We start from the raw sequence: 17,675 nt of genomic DNA, 5'->3' as shown, positions 1-17,675 counted from the left end.
ACTGAGGTAGGAGCGGGTCAAATGCCAACGCTGCCGTGCACCCTCGAATCCATCAACATCATCCCACACATGCTCGTGCGCCGGGGGCCCCGAGGCCTCGGCGCCGGGACGACGAGGTCAGCCGAGCACAGCTTGCTCGATCTCTTGGAGAACCCAAGGCAGCTGGGCGCGGTAGCCGACTGGCTCCTATAGTCTTCATGCTTCCGCCAATACCGGCAAAGAGGGGCTTCGTATCAGTGTTCCGCAGGATGTAGCCACCACCAGCCCCAGCCTTGAAATCGTGGACAATTAGATGGACGAATCTTCGGATCATGGAGCACGTCTGCCAATCCTCGATCTGAATTTCTCTCCGAACTGACCCTGTAACAAGGATTCAGAACTGCATAATTCAATCCCCAAATTGATGGGCTTAGGATTTTTCGGGCTGCAGAAACATGGGGAAGAATATCGTGGGGGGCTGGACGAGGTGTTGAGTACTCGATCTTGATGTCTCTGAGAACAGATTTAGTCTAGGATTTAACGACCGAGCAGCTGGTGCAGAAAGATATGGGCCGGACCGAGTCGAGCCACTATGGCCCATAAAAAAAATATAACCCCAAGCATCACTGCACTCTAGAACGGGAGAAGTCAATTTCGGTTTTGTTTCAGATCCCAAAACGGAGATCAATATAGGAATCGGAGAGCTACTACTGTACTTGTCAAGATACAAACTTCAGGAATCAATAATCCTTGTCGATCCATCGAACAACTCCACAAGGAACAAAATTGGTAGCTAGCCACAAGGATTTGAATTAAGTAGTACTTCCGCATAGACAAGGAGGAGGAGGGTTCGGTTCATCAAATAATCAAGGTGAATGATCTCTTGCTGCTCAATTGGAGATGAATAGCATCCTTGGACGAGCACTGCATCGGATATAAGTGTTCTTTATGCCCCTACTTTTCTGTTCTTTTTTTAACATGTTGTAACCGTATCCATAAAACCCGATGCAGAATGCCTCAGCACGATGGGAAGCTGAACCAGCCGCTCGATAGGCTTAACGAGCTTCCCGAAGAGATCCTACTCAACATCCTTGAGAGGGTGGACACGCTAGATGCCTTGAGAACATGCATCCTCTCGAAGCGAATGTTGCGGTTCCCTGCCATGCTCTCGCGGTTCGACATAGATATCGTCTCCCTCACGCGTCACCATGACAAGGCGTCACATGGATATAACATTGGCCATGTTGCTCGGTACAACAATGTTGTGGCCAGTGTCACGGAGAAGATGTTGTGTGCGAGGAATCCAGAGGTCCCCATCATCCACAAGCTAAGGGTCAGATGCTATCTGAGGCCTGATGAGTGTCTCCCCATCACCAGGGCTTTTGCTAGCATCATGGCGACCCAGGAGGTAGACCACGCTGAGCTTGTGCTCCTCGTAGAGAAGACCTTTTTGCATGCAAATATGAAGATCTTTTGTGCAATGCGAAGTGGTTCAATACTTGTCTTGGTGATTGTTCGGCTGCATTCGCTGGCCTCACGCGCATGTGGCTGAGCAGCATGAGGTTTGGTGAACTGGACATCCTGAACATACTTACCACCTACAAGCGCTTGGAATACATGCGCCTCTCGTTCTGTGATGTAGGGTGCCGTACTCTGCTGCTAATAGAACATGATCAACTTGTTGAGCTAATTTTTGAGCACGGGAAATTCGAGGCGTTCCATCTCAACCGTGTACCAAAACTCCAACGAATGACTTGTGCTGCTTGGCATTACCCCGTCTATCCTCTATTTTTGGTTATGTTCCGCAACTTTCAAATATAAGTCTCACAAAAAGGGGTGGTAGTTTGTGCATGGATCTTCAGTTAAGTCGGCTCCTTGCTAATGTCCCCCCGATAAGTGACCTGCATCTGAATTTTCTAAGTGAAAAGGTACTCAATCATTTCTACTACTCTATGATGCTTATGCTTTTATTGGCAATGTGTGTATTTTCTAGCGATTGAGGATGATTATTATTTTTAGCTTAATCTCACTAAGTTATAAATTTGCTTCTTGCCTGCCAGATTTGTGTTGTACTAGAATGCCCTAAACTGCTAGCCCCTATGCTTGGCAGACTAAAGATTGTGCATTTGGATAATCTTCCTGAAGGATGTGATATCGCCTGGACCATGTTCGTTCTTGAAGCGGCGCCCTCCCTAATGCAACTATGCATCACGGTGTGGGATAATTATTTCTACATGGTGACAGACCAATAATTAAGAAGGAAACATGGATATTGTGAGAAGGCAAACGTCGACCGGCAACCATCTTCATCTGGTTTCAAGCACAAGAGTCTTGTCAAGCTTACCATACATGGCTTCCAACCTGATGAGAGCATGGTGCAATACGTCAGGCGCGTCATGGAAATAGCCATGAACATAGGAAAAATATATCTGCTCGACGGGAAGACGTGTAAGCAGTGCAGGGACTTGGATCCAAAGACTAATATAGGGACTTGAAATATGTGCGCAAACTTTTGGACATTGCAAAAAAAAAAAAAAAAACCTTTAATTACACCCATTTGTAGTCTATCAGTCCATCCTATTTTGCACAAAAAAACCGTTATGTTTTTTTACATTATCACATTTAGCACCTAGTGGTTCACGACTACTCCACCATATGTCAGGAAGAAATTTTTTTCCTTTTTCCAAGCGACCCACTGATACGCGTACAGCACGCGTCCGTTGGGAACCCCAAGAGGAAGGTGTGATGCGTACAGCGGCAAGTTTCTCTCAGTAAGAAACCAAGGTTTATCGAACCAGTAGGAGCCAAGAAGCACGTTGAAGGTTGATGGCGGCGGAGTGTAGTGCGGCGCAACACCAGGGATTCCGGCGCCAACGTGGAACCTGCACAACACAACCAAAATACTTTGCCCTAACGTGACAGTGAGGTTGTCAATCTCACCGGCTTGCTATAACAAAGGATTAGATGTATAGTGTGGATGATGATGTTTGCAGAGAACAGTAAAGCAAGTATTGCAGTAGATTGTATTCGATGTAAAGAATGGACCGGGGTCCACAGTTCACTAGTGGTGTCTCTCCAATAAGAAATAGCATCTTGGGTGAACAAATTACAGTTAGGCAATTGACAAATAAAGATGGCATGACAATGCACATACATATTATGATGAGTAGTGTGAAATTCAATTGGGCATTACGACAAAGTACATAGACCGCTATCCAGCATGCATCTATGCCTAAAAAGTCCACCTTCGGGTTAGCGTCTGCACCCCTTCCAGTATTAAGTTGCAAACAACAGACAATTGCATTAAGTATGGTGTGTAATGTAATCAACACAAATATCCTTAGACAAAGCATTGATGTTTTATCCCTAGTGGCAACAGCACATCCACAACATTAGAACTTTCTGTCACTATCCCAGATTTAATGGAGGCATGAACCCACTATCGAGCATAAATACTCCCTCTTGGAGTTACATGTAACGACTTGACCAGAGCCTCTACTAATAACGGAGAGCATGCAAGATCATAAACAACACATAGATGATAGATTGATAATCAACATAACATAGCATTCCATATTCATCGGATCCCAACAAACGCAACATGTAGCATTACAAATAGATGATCTTGATCATGTTAGGCAGCTCACAAGATCTAACAATGATAGCACAATGAGTAGAAGACAACCATCTAGCTACTGCTATGGACCCATAGTCCAGGGGTGAACTACTCACACATCACTCCGGAGGCGACCATGGCGGTGAAGAGTCCTCCGGGAGATGATTCCCCTCTCCGGCAGGGTGCCGGAGGTGATCTCCTGAATCCCCCGAGATGTGATTGGCGGCGGCGGCGTCTCTGGAAGGTTTTCCGTATCGTGGCTCTCGGTACTGGGGTATTCTCCACGAAGGCTATATGTAGGCGGAAGGGTAGGTCAGGAGGCGTCACGAGGGGCCCACACAACAGGGCGGCGCGGCCCCAGGCCTGGCCGCGCGGCCCTGGCGTGTCGCCGCCTCGTCGCCCCACTTCGTTTCCCTTTCGGACTTCTGGAAGCTTCGTGGAAAAATAAGACCCTGGGCGTTGATTTCGTCCAATTCCGAGAATATTTCCTTACTAGGATTTCTGAAACCAAAAACAATGACTTGACAAGCGGCTCTTCGGCATCTTGTTAATAGGTTAGTGCCGAAAAATGCATAAATATGACATAAAGTATATATAAAACATGTGTGTATCATCAATAAAGTAGCATGGAATATAAGAAATTATCGATACGTTGGAGACGTATCAGCATCCCCAAGCTTAGTTCCTACTCGTCCTCGAGTAGGTAAACGATAACAAAGATAATTTCTGAAGTGACATGCTATCATAATCTTGATCAATACTATTGTAAAGCACATGAGATGAATGCAGCGATTCGAAGCAATGGTAAAGACAATGGTTAAACAACTTAATCATATAGCAAAGACTTTTCATGAATAGTACTTTCAAGACAAGTATCAATAAGTCTTGCATAAGAGTTAACTCATAAAGCAGTAAATTCATAGTAAAGGCATTGAAACAACACAAAGGAAGATATAAGTTTCAGCGGTTGCTTTCAACTTGTAACATGTATATCTCATTGATAGTTGTCAATGCAAAGTAATATGATGAATGCAAATATGCAAGTATGTAGGAATCAATGCACACTTAACACAAGTGTTTGCTTCTAAGATGGAAGGAAATAGCTGAACTGACTCAACATAAAGTAGAAGAATGGCCCTTCGCAGAGGGAAGCATGGATTGCTATATTTGTGCTAGAGCTTTTATTTTGAAAACATAAAGAGAGCATAAAAGTAAAATTTTGAGAAGTGTTTGTTGATACGTCTCCGACGTATCGATAATTTCTTATGTTCCATGCCACATTATTCATGATATCTACATGTTTTATGCACACTTTATATCGTTTTTATGCGTTTTCCGGAACTAACCTATTGACGAGATCTTTGAAGGGCCGATTCTTTGTTTTCTGCTGTTTTTGGTTTCAGAAATCCTAGTAAGGAAATATTCTCGGAATCGGACGAAATCAACACCGAAGATCTTAGAATTCCCGGAAGCTTCCAGAGCACCGAAGAACGGCCAGAGGGGAGCCAGGGGGCCCCACCCCACAGGGCGGTGCGGCCAAGGGGGGGGCGCGCCCCCTAGTGTGTGGGCCCCCTGTGGCCCCTCCGACTCCGCCTCTTCGCCTATTTAGTCGTCCCTGACCTAAATCCTCGACCCCGTTCGACGAAACCAGAGAAAATCATCCAGAGCCGCCGCCAACGTGAAACTCCAATTCGGGGGACAGAAGTCTCTGTTCCGGCACGCCGCCGGGACGGGGAATTGCCCCCGGAATCATCTCCACCGCCGTCTCCACCGCCATCTTCACCGCCATCGCTGTCTCCATGATGAGGAGGGAGTAATTCACCCCCGGGGCTGAGGGCTCCGCCGTAGCTATGTGGTTCATCTCTCTCTCTTTGTGATCTAGTTGAATATCATATATGTGCTACTCTAGTGATGTTATTAAAGTAGTCTATTCCTCCTCCATGATGTAATGTTGACAGTGTGTGCATCGTGAAGTACTTGGTATATGCTATGATTGTGATCTCTTGTAGATTATGAAGTTAACTATTACTATGATGGTATTGATGTGATATATTCCTCCTTTCATAGTGTGATGGTAACAGTGTGCATGCTATGTTAGTACTTGGGATAATTGTGTTGATCTATCTTGCACTCTTAGGTTATTTAAATATGAATATCGAATATTGTGGAGCTTGTTAACTCCGGCATTGAGGGTTCGTGTAATCCTACACAATTAGTGGTGTTCATCATCCAACAAGAGGGTGTAGAGTAGTCCTATTATGTGTTCATTGTTGAGAGTGTCCACTAGTGAAAGCAGGATCCCTAGGCCTTGCTTCCAAGTATCGAATCTCCGTTTGTTTACTATTTTGTTGCATGTTTACTCGCTGCCATATTTTATTCAGATTGCTATTACCACTCATATTCATTCATACCACTTGTATTTCACTATCTCTTCGCCGAACTAGTGCACCTATACATCTGACAAGTGTATTAGGTGTGTTGGGGACACAAGAGACTTCTTGCTTTGTGGTTGCAGGGTTGCTTGAGAGGGATATCTTTGACCTCTTCCTCCCTGAGATCGATAAACCTTGGGTGATCCACTTAAGGGAAACTTGCTGTTGTTCTACAAACCTCTGCTCTTGGAGGCCCAACACTATCTACAAGAATAGAAGCACCCGTAGACATCAAGCACTTTTCTGGCGCCGTTGCCGGGGAGGAAAGGTAAAAGGTACTCACACTCCGGATCTCGGCTACTAAGCTATTTTCCGGCATCGTTGTAAGTACTCGAAGCTATTTCCTTTAGATCCTGCAATTGCATCTTTTTGTTTCTTGTTTTACACTAGTAAGGCATAATGGAATACAACTATGAGCTTTTTAATTTATTTCCTAAGTTAAGACATGAATTGTGTGATGCGAAAATTAAAGAACCTATGGAACCTCATTTGCATGCTAGTAGCAATGTTATTGGTATGAACGCAATCACTGCTAATGCTATGGATAAGTCTAAGCTTGGGGAAGCTAGTTTCTGTGATCTTTTTAGCTTCCCATCTTTAGGGGAGAAAATTTGCTCTGATAATACTTTATCTCCCATATGCGATAACTCTAATGATGCTTGTGATATTTTAAATCCACCTACTGCAAGTACTGCTTTCATGATACCCATGAAAATTATTGAACGTGTTATAGATAACCGCTATGAAGGGGATGGAACTGTCCATCCTGGAGATCATTTACTGTTTTTGCATGAATTATGCGGGTTATTCAAGTGTGCAGGTATCTCTATGGATGAAGTGAGGAAGAAGCTATTCTCTGTTTCGCTGACTGGTAAAGCGGCGCATTGGTATAAATTGTTGAAGGATAGTCATTCTCTTGGTTGGGAGGAAACTGTATCACTCTTTTATTCTAAATTTTATCCGCCTCATGAAGTGCATATTGATAGGAATTATATTTATAACTTTTATCCTCGTGATGGAGAAAGTATTTCTCAAGCGTGGGGGAGATTGAAGTCACTAATGCTCAAATGTCCCATTCATAAGCTCCCCCGTAATGTTATTGTTAACAATTTTTATGCGAGGCTTTCAGGACAACACAAGGACTATCTGGATGCCTGTTCGGAGGGATCTTTCACAAGCAAGGAGGTTGAAGCTAGGTGGGATCTTCTTGATCGGATTGAGGAGAACGCTGAAGGATGGGAGAACAACAAAGGTAAAGAGTCAGGTATAAATTATGATTATGAATGCATTGAAGCTTTTATGGATACTGGTAAATTCCAAAATATGAGTGCTACCTATGGTCTTGACTCTCAAGTTGCTGCAAATCTTTATAAAGCCTTTCCTTCTCATTTTGAATTGCCTAAGAAGAATTTTGATAAGTATCATGAACCTTTTAAAGAGGCTTGCATGAAGAATGAAATTGTTGTTAATGATTGCAATAAGCATGCTCAAACTCCTAAGAATGCTATTTCCTATAAGCATGTTAATTTTTGTGGAATGCATAGACCTTGTGGAATTAATCAAATCAAAGATGAATATTGTATCCATCATATTAATGAAAAAACTAGAAAGTGGTTTAGGGCTCTAGATGATCTTGGTAAAAAAGTGTGTGCCCTCTATCCTTTTATTTGTGAACTTTTCCATGGAGTGGGTCATTTTAATTTTCAATGCTCCTCCAATGATAATTTGAACCCCATGAGTGCTACAAATTGGTATTGTGATGATGAAATTACTCCTAATCAGCATGATGAACTTACTTTATTTTTGTGGTGTGAAGAGCTCTCAAGAAAAATCTCTTTGTTACATATGAGTGATCTTGATATTGATGACATCCTGCATGGGTGTTTTTCTTATTGCATTGATAATAGCCATACAAATACTTACATACAAAATATTTTAGAAGATGACACCTTGCCAAAATATGATAGGACCGCTGTGTGTTTAGAACTAATCAATGAAAAGGAGGAATCCTCCCAAGTTTCTTCTACTGTTTCTGAAAGTAAATCAGGTTATGCGGACAAGCCACCCTTCAAGCCTCTTCCTCCTAAAGAAGGGAACGAGGAGAAGGAAGAGAAGAAGAAGAAGAAGAAGAAGAAGAAGAAGAAGAAGAAGAAGAAGAAGAAGAAGAAGAAGAAGAAGAAGAAGGGAACGAAGAAGAAGAAGAAGAAGGGGAATAAAGAGAAAGAGGTAACGGCATATCCCCGCGTGAATGAGATAACGCTAGGTAACCGTAAGTATGTTGCTCCTAATGATTATTATGATAATGAATCTGAATACAATGATCTTCCTATGCCCTTTACATACATTAGTGATCATGATTTGAAAGAGCACACTACTTTTGATATTGCAAATCTCTGGGAAACTAATTCTGAAAATGATGATGATAATGATTGCCATAGTATCAGTGCTATCCATGCTTCCTCCCATAATGATATAGAAAGCTCTAAGCTTGGGGAAGAGGTGTTTGAAAATCCTTTTGCTACTGATCATTATGTGTTTGATACATCTCCTTCTAATAACAATGATGGTATGGTCACAGATAAACCGACTGAGAAAGATAACTATTCTATTTCTTATGATGACACTATGCCTCCGACCTTTGATCATTATTATAAAGAATGCTATGATATAGGTTATAACTATCCTTATGAAACTTGTCGTAGTCATGGTTGGATTACCAAAAACAATTCCCTTAATATGCAACTTGTTTACCATGTTCAAATTCTTGATAATAATCTCACTCCAATTACTATTAATGAGAAGAATTCTTCTTATGCCAAAATTAATTATACTTCTATGCATATGAACCATGATAAGAATGTTTTAAGTGATGGGTATATTGTGGATTTCATCAATGATGCTACTGAAAGTTATTATGAGAGAGGGAAACATGGTTATATGCATCTTAATAATATTAAGTTTCCCCTCTTTATGTTGAGAATCTTGAAGTTACTCGTGTTTTATCCTCTTATGCTTGTCACTTTGTTCTTCATGAATTCATTTGTGTACAAGATTCCTTTGCATAGGAAGTGGGTTAGACTTAAATGTGTTTTGAATTTGCTTCTTGATGCTCTTTTTTTGCTTCAAATACTATTTCTTGCGAGTGCATCATTAAAACTGCTGAGCCCATCTTAATGGCTATAAAGAAAGAACTTCTTGGGAGATAGCCCATGTGTTTGTTTTGCTACAGTACTTTTGTTTTATATTTGTGTCTTGGAAGTTTTTACTACTGTAGCAACCTCTCCTTATCTTAGTTTTGTTGCATTGTTGTGACAAGTAAAGTCTTTGATAGTAAGGTTCATACTAGATTTGGATTACTGCGCAGAAACAGATTTCTTGCTGTCACGAATCTGGGTCTAATTCTTTGTAGGTAACTCAGAAAATTATGCCAATTTACGTGAGTGATCCTCAGATATGTACGCAACTTTCATTCAATTTTAGCATTTTCATTTGAGCAAATCTGGTGCCTCTTAGAAATTCGTCTTTACGGACTGTTCTGTTTTGACAGATTCTGCCTTTTATTTCGCATTGCCTCTTTTTCTATGTTGGATGGATTTCTTTGTTCCATTAACTTCCAGTAGCTTTGAGCAATGTCCAGAAGTGTTAAGAATAATTGTGTCACCTCTTAACATGTGAATTTTTGATTATGCACTAACCCTCTAATGAGTTTGTTTTGAGTTTGGTGTGGAGGAAGTTTTCAAGGGTCAAGAGAGGAGGATGATACAATATGATCAAGAAGAGTGAAAGCTCTAAGCTTGGGGATGCCCCGGTGGTTCATCCCTGCATATTTCAAGAAGACTCAAGCATCTAAGCTTGGGGATGCCCAAGGCATCCCCTTCTTCATCGACAAATTATCAGGTTCCTTCTCTTGAAACTATATTTTTATTCGGTCACATCTTATGTACTTTACTTGGAGCGTCTGTGTGCTTTTGTTTTTGTTTTTGTTTGAATAAATGCTTGTGTGGGAGAGAGACACGCTCCGCTGTTTCATATGAACACATGTGTTCTTAGCTTTTAATGTTCATGGCGAAGGTTGAAACTGCTTCGTTAATTGTTGTATGGTTGGAAACGGAAAATGCTACATGTAGTAATTGGTATGATGTCTTGAATAACTTGATACTTGGCAATTGCTATGCTCATGATTAAGCTCTTGCATCATATGCTTTGCACCTATTAATGAAGAACTACATAGAGCTTACTAAAATTTGGTTTGCATAATTGGTCTCTCTAAGGTCTAGATAATTCCTAGTAAGAGTTTGAACAACAAGGAAGACGGTGTAGAGTCTTATAATGTTTACGATATGTCTTTTATGTGAGTTTTGCTGCACCGCTTCATACTTGTGTTTGTTTCAAATAACCTTGCTAGCCTAAGCCTTGTATCGAGAGGTAATACTTCTCATGCATCCAAAATCCTTGAGCCAGCCACTATGCCATTTGTGTCCACCATACCTACCTACTACATGGTATTTCTCCGCCATTCCAAAGTAAATTGCTTGAGTGCTACCTTTAAACAATTCAAAAATTATTACCTCTGATTTGTGTCAATGTTTTATAGCTCATGAGGAAGTATGTGGTGTTTATCTTTCAATCTTGTTGGGCAACTTTCACCAATAGACTAGTGGCTTCATCCGCTTATCCAATAATTTTGCAAAAAGAGCTGGCAATGGGATTCCCAGTCCCAAATTAATTAACCTAAATAGACACTCCTCCATGGTATGTGATTGTTGGACGGCACCCGAAGGATTCGGTTAGCCATGGCTTGAGAAAGCAAAGGTGGGGAGGAGTGTCATCATAATAAAACTAAAATAAAAAGGCACTCCTTCATGGTATGAGATTGTTGGCAGGCACCCGAAGGATTCGGTTAGCCATGGTTTGTGAAAGAAAGGTTGGAAGGAGTGCCACCCAAAAATAAAAATAAAATGGGAGCCGCTCTTTGAAGGTTTGTCTGGCAAGGGGGTTAGAGTACCCACTACCATTCGTTGACAACAACATACACCTCTCAAAACTTTGTTTTTATGCTCTCTTTATGTTTTCAAAATAAAAGCTCTAGCACAAATATAGCAATCAATGCTTCCCTCTGCGAAGGGCCATTCTTTTAATTTTATGTTGAGTCAGTTCACCTATTTCTCTCTATCTCAAGAAGCAAACACTTGTGTGAACTGTGCATTGATTCCTACATACTTGCATATTGCACTTGTTATATTACTTTGCATTGACAATTATCCATGAGATATACATGTTACAAGTTGAAAGCAACCGCTGAAACTTAATCTTCCTTTGTGTTGCTTCAATACCTTTACTTTGAATTATTGCTTTATGAGTTAACTCTTATGCAAGACTTATTGATGCTTGTCTTGAAAGTACTATTCATGAAAAGTCTTTGCTATATGATTCATTTGTTTACTCATGTCATTTACCATTGCTTTGATCGCTGCATTCATTACATGTGCTTACAATAGTATGATCAAGATTATGATGCCATGTCACTCCAGAAATTATCTTTGTTATCGTTTACCTACTCGGGACGAGCATGAACTAAGCTTGGGGATGCTGATACGTCTCCGACGTATCGATAATTTCTTATGTTCCATGCCACATTATTGATGATATCTACATGTTTTATGCACACTTTATATCGTTTTTATGCATTTTCCGGAACTAACCTATTGACGAGATGCCGAAGGGCCAGTTGCTGTTTTCTGCTGTTTTTGGTTTCAGAAATCCTAGTAAGGAAATATTCTCAGAATCGGACGAAATCAACACCGAAGATCTTAGAATTCCCGGAAGCTTCCAGAGCACCGAAGAAGGGCCAGAGGGGAGCCAGGGGGGCCCCACCCCACAGGGCGGCGCGGCCATGGGGGGGCGCGCCCCCTAGTGTGTGGGCCCCCTGTGGCCCCTCCGACTCTGCCTCTTCGCCTATTTAGTCGTCCCTGACCTAAATCCTCGACCCCGTTCGACGAAACCAGAGAAAATCATCCAGAGCCGCCGCCATCGCGAAACTCCAATTCGGGGGACAGAAGTCTCTGTTCCGGCACGCCGCCGGGACGGGGAATTGCCCCCGGAATCATCTCCACCGCCGTCTCCACCGCCATCTTCACCGCCATCGCTGTCTCCATGATGAGGAGGGAGTAATTCACCCCCGGGGCTGAGGGCTCCGCTGTAGCTATGTGGTTCATCTCTCTCTCTTTGTGATCTAGTTGAATATCATCTATGTGCTACTCTAGTTATGTTATTAAAGTAGTCTATTCCTCCTCCATGATGTAATGTTGACAGTGTGTGCATCATGAAGTACTTGGTATATGCTATGATTGTGATCTCTTGTAGATTATGAAGTTAACTATTACTATGATGGTATTGATGTGATCTATTCCTCCTTTCATAGTGTGATGGTAACAGTGTGCATTCTATGTTAGTACTTGGGATAATTGTGTTGATCTATCTTGCACTCTAAGGTTATTTAAATATGAATATCGAATATTGTGGAGCTTGTTAACTCCGGCATTGAGGGTTCGTGTAATCCTACACAATTAGTGGTGTTCATCATCCAACAAGAGGGTGTAGAGTAGTCCTATTATGTGATCATTGTTGAGAGTGTCCACTAGTGAAAGCAGGATCCCTAGGCCTTGCTTCCAAGTATCAAATCTCCGTTTGTTTACTATTTTGTTGCATGTTTACTCGCTGCCATATTTGAAGGAGATATGCCCTAGAGGCAATAATAAAGTGGTTATTATTTATATCTTTATGTTTATGATAAATGTTTATATATCATGCTATAATTGTATTAACCGAAACATTAGTACATGTGTGATATGTAGACAACAAGAAGTCCCTAGTATGCCTCTTAAACTAGCTTGTTGATTAATGGATGATTAGTTTCATAATCATGAACATTGGATGTTATTAATAACAAGGTTATATCATTATATGAATGATGTAATGGACACACCCAATTAAGCGTAGCATAAGATCTCGTCATTAAGTTATTTGCTATAAAGCTTTCGATACATAGTTACCTAGTCCTTATGACCATGAGATCATGTAAATCACTTATGCCGGAAAGGTACTTTGATTACATCAAATGCCACTGCGTAAATGGGTGGTTATAAAGGTGGGATTAAGTATCCGGAAAGTATGAGTTGAGGCATATGGATCAACAGTGGGATTTGTCCATCCCGATGACGGATAGATATACTCTGGGCCCTCTCGGTGGAATGCCGTCTAATGTCTTGCAAGCATATGAATAAGTTCATAAGAGACCACATACCACGGTACGAGTAAAGAGTACTTGTCAGGAGACGAGGTTGAACAAGGTATAGAGTGATACCGATGATCAAACCTCAGACAAGTAAAATATCGCGTGACAAAGGGAATTGGTATCGTATGTGAATGGTTCATTCGATCACTGAAGTAATCATTGAATATGTGGGAGCCATTATGGATCTCCAGATCCCGCTAGTGGTTATTGGTCGGAGTGAGTACTCAACCATGTCCGCATAGTTCACGAACCGTAGGGTGACACACTTAAAGTTGGATGTTGAAATGGTAGAACTTGAATGTGGAAGGGAGTTCGAATATTTTTTCGGAGTCCCGGATGAGATCCCGAACATCACGAGGAGTTCCGGAATGGTCCGGAGAATAAAATTCATATATAGGAAGTCATATTCCAAGTTTGGAAATGATCCGGTGCATTTATGGCAGGTTCTAGAAGGTTCTAGAAAAGTCCGGAAGAAATCACCATGGAAAGTAGAGTCCCGGAGGGACTCCACCTTGCATGACCAGCCAACCCTAAAGGGGAGGAGTCCAAGGTGGACTCCCCTAGGGTGGCCGGCCAACCCACCTCAAGGAAAGGTGGGAGTCCCACCTTGGGTAGGACTCCCTCCTTGAGTAGGTTTCCCACATATGGGAGGTTTTAGTGTTGGGGTCTTATTCGAAGACTTGGACTAGAACTCTTGGTGCTTCCACCTATATAATGAGGGGCATAGGAGAGGGGGGCTGATCACTTCAAGCCTCAGCCTTGGCCGCACCCCTTAGAGGGCCGGCGCCCAACCCCCCTCTCTCCCCAAACCCTAGCGGTCTCTCTCCTCCACCACATCCCGCACGCTTAAGCGAAGCTCCGCCGGATTTCTCCACCACCACCGACACCACGCCGTCGTGCTGTCGGATTCAAGAGGAGCTACTACTTCCGCTGCCCGCTGGAACGGGGAGGTGGACATCGTCTTCATCAACAACCGAACGTGTGATCGAGTACGGAGGTGCTGCCCGTTCGTGGCGCCGGAAGCGATCATGATCAAGATCTTCTACGTGCTTTTGCAAGCGGCAAGTGATCGTCTACCGCAGCAATAAGAGCCTACTCTTATAGGCTTTGGAATCTCTTCAAGGGTTAGTCTTGATCATCCCCTCGTTGCTACCGTCTTCTAGATTGCATCTTGGCTTGGATTGCGTGTTCGCGGTAGGAAAATTTTTGTTTTCTATGCAACATTATCCTATAGTGGTATCAGAGCCGTGTCTATGCATAGATGGTTGCACGAGTAGAACACAATGGTTTTGTGGGTGTTGATGCTCTTGTTGTCTTTAGTTTGAGTACTTTGCATCTTTGTGGCATAGTGGGATGAAGCGGCTCGGACTAACTTTACATGACCGCGTTCATGAGACTTGTTCCTCGTTCGACATGCAACTTGTATTGCATAAGAGGCTTTGCGGGTGTCTGTCTCTCCTACTATAGTGAAGATTCAATTTACTCTTCTATTGACAACACTAGTATCACCGTTGTGGTTCATGTTCGTAGGTAGATTAGATCTTACTCGAAAACCCTAAACCACGTAAAATATGCGAACCAAATTAGAGACGTCTAACTTGTTTTTGCAGGGTTTGGTGATGTGATATGGCCATAATGTGATGATGAATATGTATGAGATGATCATTATTGTATTGTGGCAACCGGCAGGAGCCTTATGGTTGTCTTTAAATTTCATGTTGAGTAGTATTTCAAAGTAGTTGTAATAGTTGCTACATGAGGTGAACAACCATGAAGACGGCGCCATGGACCTTGACGCTACGCCGACGATGATGGAGATCATGCCCGTTGATGATGGAGATCATGTCCGTGCTTTGGAGATAAAGATCGAAGGCGCAAAGACAAAAGGGCTATATCATATCACATATGAACTGCATGTGATGTTAATCCTTTTATGCATCTTATTTTGCTTAGAACGCGGCGGTAGCATTATAAGATGATCCCTCACATTAATATCAAGATAATAAAGTGTTCTCCCCTCGTATGCACCGTTGCCAAAGTTCGTCGTTTCGAAGCATCTCGTGATGATCGGATGTGATAGATTCAACGTTCATATACAACGGGTGTAAGCCATGTTGCACACGCGGAATACTTGGGTTTGCTTGACGAGCCTAGCATGTACAGACATGGCCTCGAGACAACGGAAACCGAAAGGTTGAACACGAGTCATATGGATGATATGATCAACATGTTGATGTTCACCATTGAAGCTACATCATCTCACGTGATGATCGGTTTTGGTGTAGTGGATTTGGATCGTGTACCACTTAATAACTATGAGGGATGTTGTATTAAGTGGGAGTTCATTAGTAATTAGATTAAAACATGAACTAATTATCATAAACATAGTCTGAGTAGTATTTTGAATTAATTTTGTAGTATTGGCATCCGTTTTCTACCATGCGCTAGTCTTGTTATTGAGATAGAAATACTGTTAAAATCTGACAAGAAACTTTACGGATTGGTACCGTATTGTTAAAGAATCAAGAATTGATTAAGTCCTATTGCAAACTTTTAGTAAACCTCACATTGTTGATTCAAAGAGCTATGGTTTCAATTAGTACCTAAAGTTATCTTGTCTCCGTGAAACTTGAAGTTCAAATCTGTTTGAAAAGTAAGGAGCTGAAAATTTAGTTTTCAGAAATAATCAAGGTATGAGATATATGTGATATCTAAGACCTTATTGCAAGATGATAGAATATAAACTCATAAGTTTTATGGGAATGTATGAAGGTTGAAGACGCCAGGCGTCACAATCCTCCAACTATTGGGGCACTAATAATATTCGCATATCCATGAAGTTATCGTCCTTAGTATGCACCGTTGCTAAGACTCGTCGTTTCGAAGCATCACGTGATGATCGGGTGTGATAGATTCTACGTGTGCATACAACGGGTGCAAGCCAGATTTGCACATGCGAATACCAAGGTTAAAACTTTACGAGCCTAACATGTACAGACATGGTCTAGAAAAGTCGTCATGATATAATGGATAAAATTATGAGTGAAATTGTTCATCATATTACAAAGTTACTAATAGTGAAATCTAGAACACTTGTCATATGATGATCAACTTCAAAATAAGAACCTCAAGGTTATTGGTATTGGACCAACAAACCTAGAAGTTTTTAATGTTGAAGTGTTTTTCTGAATAATGAGGAAAGCTAAAAGAGAAACTGCAAAAGATTTTTTGGCAGAAAGAAAGAAAAGACTAGAAAGTCTAGCTCAGGTGTATATAAATGATATACATTTTATGGTTGTATTCCTAGTTAGGTCACACTATGAAATTCTTGGGTATTAGTACTATATTGGTTGGTATGAAGTGTCATACAAAACAACGCAATACAAGTGACTGACAAGGAATATGATAGAAATGCACGTCTGGAACAAAATAAAGTGTTATTATGTTCGTCGTTGGCATTCTATCTAGCCCTTAGAGTTTATAATAAAGAACTTAATAATTGTTATTTTGCTCTGGTCAAATGAAAACAATGAGTTGTTCAAATTATGACATTACTCCATGTACGATGGATAAGTTATTATAAATCTTAATGGTGAAACACACATACATAACACTGACGCTAAAATGCCATAAGGCAAATGATTTGAATTCCACTTATTTGTGGAACCGCCATTTAGGTCATGTTAGAAAGGAACGCATGAAGGAACTCCATGCAAATGGATTTTTGGAGTCATTTGATTTTTGAATCATTTGGCGCTTGCAAATCTTTTCTAAAGAGAATGATTAAAATACCGTTCATAGGCCAAGAGTTGAATGGGCAACTAACTTAGTGGAAAAATACATGATGATGTATGTGGTTCACTGGGCATAGTTGTGTGCGGGAGATTCTTCTACTTCATGAAAACTTTCAACAATGAATTGAATATATATATGTGGATATATTCAATAAGGAAGAAGTTTGAAACATTTGAATGGATTCAAATAAATTTCAGCATGAAGTGGAAATCACCGTAATAGAAAAGTCAAATATCTATGATTGGATCATGGTGAAAATATTTGAATTACGAGTTTTAGCGAACATCTAAGAGAGTCATGAAATTGTTCTACAACTCACATTTCTTGGAGCATCATAATGATGATATAGTATCCGAGAGATGTATCCAAGCCTTGTTGGATTAATGATGAGATAAAATATTATGACGCCATTATATTTTTGTGGATTATGCTTTAGTGACTACCGCTTTTACACTGAATAGAGCATCATCATGATCCGATGAAATGACATCATACAAGTTATGACATAGGTAAGAAACCTGATAGTCTTTTCTTAAATTTTGGTATGCATAGCATAAGT

The 17,675-nt window shown here is 41.2% G+C and overlaps 1 pseudogene; it reads left to right on the top strand.

Moving 5' to 3' along the window:
* Positions 1–991: 991 nt before the first annotated feature.
* On the top strand, positions 992–2,474 carry LOC127337156 (uncharacterized; annotated as a pseudogene).
* The last annotated feature ends 15,201 nt before the right edge of the window (positions 2,475–17,675 follow it).

This window comes from Lolium perenne, chromosome 1 (assembly GCF_019359855.2).
Source record: "Lolium perenne isolate Kyuss_39 chromosome 1, Kyuss_2.0, whole genome shotgun sequence".
Taxonomy (NCBI): Eukaryota; Viridiplantae; Streptophyta; class Magnoliopsida; order Poales; family Poaceae; genus Lolium; species Lolium perenne.
This window is presented reverse-complemented; position numbering and strand designations above follow the sequence as displayed.